This window comes from Lucilia cuprina, chromosome 2 (assembly GCF_022045245.1).
Source record: "Lucilia cuprina isolate Lc7/37 chromosome 2, ASM2204524v1, whole genome shotgun sequence".
NCBI lineage: Eukaryota > Metazoa > Arthropoda > Insecta > Diptera > Calliphoridae > Lucilia > Lucilia cuprina.
The window spans coordinates 17,977,511-17,984,964 of NC_060950.1; positions in this window are offsets into that span (position 1 = coordinate 17,977,511).

Consider the following 7,454-nt stretch of genomic DNA (forward strand, 5'->3'; position numbering starts at 1 on the left):
TGTGGCTAGCCAACCTTTAGGCCATATTAACACGTTTAAGTTGTTAACTTGCAAATAAAGCCCCTTTAAACAAATTCCCAAAATAACAACATAAATACCCAACACTCATACGTACGAGTGTTTATGTTTATTTTATCTTAAATAGAAATTCTTTCAGGCTAATCCAGCAGTTTTCCAAAGGAGTATTTGTATTCCGTTCTTTCTTAATGTCTTGTTGACTTACAGTTATATGTATATGTGAATTCTGACTCACCACTTTATTGTCCACAAGTATACTAATGTAGGGTCAATCATTACAATTGTATATCTAAGAAATCTACTCTCCAGATTTCCTAGATATTGGCAATTGATCTGAAAGAATGAATTTAGGAGGTCTATTTCTAATCAAATTGAGATGTAAATATGGTATAGTTAAGTTGAAGACTGTTACTCCGCTAACTGCAGGGTCATAACACTAAACTATTACTCATACAAATTTAAATGTCGTAAATGTGTATGCGTGTAGATGAGGTTATAAAAGTAGTATGAATTTGTTTGTTTATAAGTTTATACTCTCACATCATTTGTAGTTTAGTTGCTGGTATGTTAAGTGTCAAAATCATAAAAACTAAAACTTAAACCCTAAAAAAATGAAAGGTCTCACTTTTCCATTACAAAGTTTTTGGGTTTTCTTTCTGGCATTTTTTGTTTGTTTAAGAAGTAAACAAATGTATAGAAAATAAGTTGTTGGCTTGTTGTTTGCATGTTTTGCACCATTTCCGGGTAGGATTATTAATTCCAAAAAAAGCCAGGTTTTGGAAACTTTTCTTAAAAAAGACAGATTTTGGAAAATTTTATATGAAATGTCAAGTTTTAGAAAATTATCTATAAAAAGCCAACCTTAAACTATAAAAAGTCAAGTTTTAGTAAATTGGCTTTAAATTGCCAATTTTGAGAAAATTTATTACAAAGAGCCAAGTTTTAGAAAATGTATTATAAAAACCAAAGTTTTGCAAAACTTACTATAAAAAGACAGGTTTTGGAAAATTTTCTATGAAAAGTAAAATTTTAAAAAATTTACTATAAAATGTAAAATTTTCGAAAATTTACTATAAAATGTAAAATTTTAAAAAATGTACTATAAAATTTAAAATTTTTGAAAATTTACTATAAATATAAAATTTTATACAATGTGAAATTTTCGAAAATTTACTATAAAATGTAAAATTTTCGAAAATTTACTATAAAATGTAAAATTTTAAAAAATTTACTTTGAAAAGTAAAATGTTTAAAAAATTTACTATAAAAAGTAAAATTTTCGAAAATTTAGTTTTTAAAAATCCAAGTTTTGGAAAAAAACTAATTTTTCAAAAATTAAAAAAAAAAAAAATAAAATAAAATTAATAAAAATTTCAAATTTTATTAAATTTTTCTTTTTATGGTAATCTGTTCTTTATAATTTTCATTTGTACCATCCAACACCAAAGCTGACACCAAGATGTCAACAACAAAATATATATATTCTCGATCCTTGTAAAATTCTAAGTCGATCTACCTATTTCCGTCTGTCTGTCTGTCTGACTGCCTAAAACACGCTAACGTTAAGAGAAAGGAAATCGTCCAAATTCTCCGAAAATATTTGTATTGTATTTTGGTATTGAAAACCAGCAAAATCGGTTCACGATGTAAAATGTTATGAGTAAAAATTTCAGATGACCTTAGAAATTGATCCAAAATTTCCCATAGTTTTCATAAAAAGGTGTATTGTCCTGGAAGTTAATACAAAATGAACAGAATGAACCAATGTAGATTTGCATTGGTCTACAATTGGTCATAGCTCAGATAAAAATGACTCAAACACACATATTTCAATGATAAATAAAATTTAACACAAAAATGTTTTATCTATAAACGTATCACTCTACGAATTTTTTTCCGAATACGCCCGTTATCGTTAATAGCTCCCGAAAATTATTAAAAGTTTATGTAACTTTGTCAAATAATGCTATATAGATAAAATTCGATACAAATATATTTTTATATAAATCACTCTATGGATCACAACTTCCTTGTAAGGACTATTCCGAAAATTACTTTAACGCGATAAAATCCGACATAAATATGTATTTTGTATATACAATTCGTTATTCTATTTTTCCAAATAATTTGTCTTTGTTCCAATATAAGATTCTCTTCTGAAAATCACTTAGAATCACCTAATTGATAATTTAATTAAGAAGATCATGCACCAAATTTCATAAAATTATCTTCAAAATTACAGTTTGATTACAAGGTTTACATAAACGGACAGACGGACAGACAGACGGACAGACGGACAGACGGACAGACAGACAGACGGGCAGACAGACGGATCGAAAATGATTCTGAGCCGATTTGTAAAATTTAAGTTGGACATGCACCATTACTATTGTGCGATACAAACACCATCACGAATCCAATATACACTCCCCACTAAAGTGGTGTAGGGCAAAAAAGGATTATTTTCGCTTCTTTGGACGTCAATAAACATCACTTCCACAGAAGGTAAACAAATTCACTTATTGCTACTTTGGAATTGTTAATAAAAGTGGTTCTTTTGGAAGTACTTCGTTTTGTTATTTTGCTGAGAAATGGTATTCAAGTTGTTGTTACTTGTTACTATTACAGTTGCCCCTAACAAAAACATAATTTTACTAATATTTTGTTTGTAATTTGGTCTTTCTGTAGTGTCATTTTATACTTTAGAACAAACTGGGAAGCACTCACCCAAACCTATACATATAAAAAAACATGTATGTTTATTGTTGCATATTTGTATTGGTACTGAAATACTCTTACATGGTGAGGTAACTTCAACATCTCTTCAATTTTCAAGTTTTATGAAACCCCATAAAATGTTTGTTGTTGTGATTTTCTGTTGGTTTTCTTTTTGTTTCTGACAACAAAATGTATGTTTATGTGTGTGTGTGTGTTTGTCTATAAAGGAAACCTATAATGGTTTTTGGTATATTATGTGGTCCTACCAAACTGATGTCAGTACTGCTGAAAATGATAATAATAATAATGACGATGATGTTGATATTGTAAACACTTTCAAACTTATGTTTATGATTAGTTGTCAAGGTAGATATTACCGACACTAGTTCGTATATGTTTCTAAGGATTTTTTTATGTTTTTTTTGCTATTTTGTTTTGTAATTTGGTTTTTGTAAAGGTAAACAATTTTTGAAAAGGAAATTTATCCACAAAATGCAATTTACAGTTTGTAAGAATTTTTTTGGAAGTATTTTGTTAGTTTTTAACCAAAAAAAAAATTTGTAAATGATAAAAGTAAACTGTTTGAAATTTAATAGACATTATGAATTATTAAAGTTAACTTTGCAGTTCAGACTAAAGAATATGTTTTATGTACCTAAATCATTTGTAGAGTGACAGATAAGTTGATAAGACTTTTGATAGATTGACATGTTTAATGTTCATTAATTTTTAAATTAATCAAATAACTGCTTTTAAATAGACCAGTTAATCGATAATGGTTTATGAAAATCTTTATAATTTCAAATAAGAAAGGTTGGACACAACGGGCTGAGATGTGCAAAGAATTTCTAATAAGTTTCGTAAAGTTGTATTATTGAAAAAGGTTAAAAGTGAGAAATTATTTAACATTTCAAAAAGAAAAACACTTTTTATACACCACTAAGTACTTTTACAAAAATAAAAAAAATATCCTTTTAATACCTTAACACAACATTCCATAATACAAGTAATAAAACATTTTCATACATAAGTATTTATACTTCCTCTATATTGATTTGTCTAATACGGAAGTGAATTTTGAAATTATCCCCTTTTTTTGCGAAAAATATAAATAGCAAAACGACAAATATTTTATTACACACCATTTACTGAAGAGAATATTATCAGGAAATCCCTCATACCCAATAAAAAAGGATCAAAAAAATTAAATTGCTTTTATTTTTTTGCTTTTTAAATCGACACACAAAGTCATAAAATGAGACTTATGTAATATGAACAGTTAGCTGTAAAAGGTCAAACGACAAGGGTGGTAAGTTTAAGTTTATTGAATCTTATAACAGTTAGAAAAATGTTTAAAAGTTAAGCGAGGAGTAACTTTAAAGTTAGAATAAGGCTGCACATAAGGATATATTATAACGTTTGGATTGTGAGCGATTAACTAGTTCATAGCTTAAAGTATAGTATAGTCTACAGTTGAGACTATAGTCCAGTCTATAGACGATTATATGGAGTAATTTATAATCGAAAAAGGCTATAGTCAGTACAAAGGTCTAGTCTATATTCCAGACTATAGTCTCTTAAATATTATAGACCATAACCCAGCCTTAAGTTCATACTAGTCTATAGATCAAACTATAGTTCAGTCTTTAGTACAGATTATAGTCCAGGCTTTAGATCAGGCTATAGCTTAGTCTATTCTCCAGATTAAACCTTAGTCTAGTTTGAGGTAACAGTTCGCGTGGTTTTCTCTAGACATTGATCATCTATATTATAGACTATAACCTAGTCTTAAGTCCATTCTATAGTCTGGTTTATAGATGAGACTATAGTTCAGTCTTTAATACAAACTATAGTCCAGACCTTACACAAGACTATAGCTTAGTCTATTCTATAGTAAGGCATATGCTATGAGGTTGTAACAGTTCACTTGGATTTCGCTAGACTTGACCCTGATGCCAAGAGAAGTTTCAGAATAGTGTTTAGTACTAATATAGTTCAGAGTAATGTAAATAATTATAGTCTCTTGAATAGTATGAACTACAGCCTTGTCTATACTTTAGATTATAATCCAACCTCTAGTTCAGATTATGGTCTAGTCCAGCCTTTAGTCTAGACCTTGTCTAGAGTATTGATTAGACTTTAGTCTACACATTTTCTCAGACTATAGACCAGACTATTAATCAAACTATAGAATAGACTATAGAGCAGGTTACAAACCAGAATGTATCCTATCCTATAGTCCAGACCATGTCCAGAGTATTGACTAGACTGTAGTCTACACTATGTATCAGACTATATACCAGACTATTAATCAATCTATAGAACAGAATATAGCGCAGATTATAGAACAGACTGTATCCTACTCTATACTCTAGACTAGTCTAGCTTAAAGTCTATTCAATAGTTGAGATTTTAATCCAAACCATAGTCTAGTCTACAATGGAGACTAAATTCTAGCGTATAATAAAGACTATAATGTAGAACAAAGTAAGGCCTATAGTCCAGAGGTCCAGAATATAGTCTAGTATATGGTTCAGACTAAAGTCTAGTCTATACTCCAGACTGTAGTATCTTTATTAGTACTTTCTTGTCTATACTCCAGACCATAGTCTAATCTATAGCCCAGGTTATAGTCTAGTCTATAACCTTGCAATAATGTGGTCTAAGTTTCAGAGTATTCTCTAGTCAATGTTCCAGTCTGTAGTCTAGATCTTAGTATGAGGTCCAGACTTTAGTCCATCTTATTGCCAACACATAATATTATCTATAGTATAGTAAAGTTTATAGTCTAGACTACTGCTTAGGCTATATTCTAGTCTAGTCTGCAGTCCAGACTATAGCCCAGTCAATATGATAGACTGTAGTTTAGTCAATAGTCTAGACAACAGTCAGTCTATAATCCGAACTTATGTCTAATAAGATGTCTTCCTTAATCTATTGAACTAAACTATAGAATGTATTGTTAGTAGTTTCAAATATTTACTAAAATTTATCTTAATTATAAAATTTCCTAAAATGTTTTTTGACAAAAGCAAAAACCAATTAAAACTTCCATTAATTTGTTGCAGTTACAGTAAAAGAAATTACCAAAGAATTTCGAACTTAACGAAATGTCAGCTTACTGGAAATGCTGTTACAAAGAAATATAATTTTATTTTCGAAATAATAAAAAAATATAATTCCCAAGAACTCTGGGAGTATTCATGAAATTGCAAAAAAAACAGTTTTTATTAAGAGATATTTTCTTCTTTTTTTCAAAATTGAAATATTTTTCTCGGAAGCTCTTTTTGCTTTAGTACTTTATTACACAAAGCTGCAAAATTTATTTTTGTGTTTAATATTCTAATTTTAAGTGTGTGAATACTTATTTATATAATAATTGAAAAAGGTAGTATTAATTTTTAAATATTATAACGACAGCTTTTTATAATGAAATATTATTTATTTCCTACTTAAGTCTTTAAGGTTGTAGAAATTTTTGTATTTTCATCTTTTTTTGCAAGATGTAACTAATATTGTGCTTTAGAAAGGAAGGAATTTTCCTATATATTAAAATAAACGGATCAATAGGTAAAATATTATAAATGTTTTCAACTTTTTAAGAATATTCGACATTAAGTGATATCCACTGCGTATACGTAATTTTTAATTTTTTCCAACACTCATACTTCTGTTGAAAAACTGTTGTATTTTTTTTGTTCTTTTTGATGTCTTATCAAATAAGAAATATGTAATCTACTTCATACGAATTGTAATACAAAATTTGCAATCAAATAAACGAAGAAAACCCGATTACAAACACCATTAGAAATCTACACAAATTAATCATAATTCCACTAACTAACTGTATTGTATTAAATGTTCTCCTTTGTAAAAATTTCCTTCTACTTCCACACTCATACACAATTATAATTAACACTATTAAAATCAAACACGTACACTGTATAGATCTTACTACAAGAGAAACCAAAAGGATAAAAATATAAACTTCTAAAAGAAAAAAAAAAAACTATAAAAGCCAAATTCACAAAAAATATACAAGGGTTAGTGGGGGCGGTAAAAGGGAGGCAACATAAACATTTAACGAAAACATGGAAAAACATGTTGTCCATCTAGAAACATGAGTGGTAAAATCAACAAAACAGTACTCTTACATACTACACTTGTGTGCACATATATGTACATACTACGTATGTATGAGAGTGAAGAAAATAACGGAAGAATAATTTATTAAGCAAAAAATAAAAAAAACAACAAAAACAACTTCAACCAGAACAAAAGGAATAATATATAAAATGACTTTGAATGTATGTGGCCTTGACATAACAAATGAAATATAAGAAGAAGCAAAACAACAACTACTAAAAACCGAAATTCTCAGAACTGTTGTTTTAAGAAAAATTATTGTTAAAAAAATCTAAACAACATTAAAAGTCAATTTTAAATTAATTTTTGAAGAAGAAATGTAAATGTTAAAAAAAACATAAAATAGGAATTATCAAGAGGATTATAAGAATGCTGAAGAACAACAATAAACAATTACAATCAATATAAATAAACATAAATTAATAACAAATAAAAATTTATAGAACGGATCCAAAATTGCGACATAACTAGAACTGAACTAGAACTGAACTAGAACTGAACTAGAACTGAAATAGAACTGAACTAGAACTGAACTAGAACTGAACTAGAACTGAACTAGAACTGAACTAGAA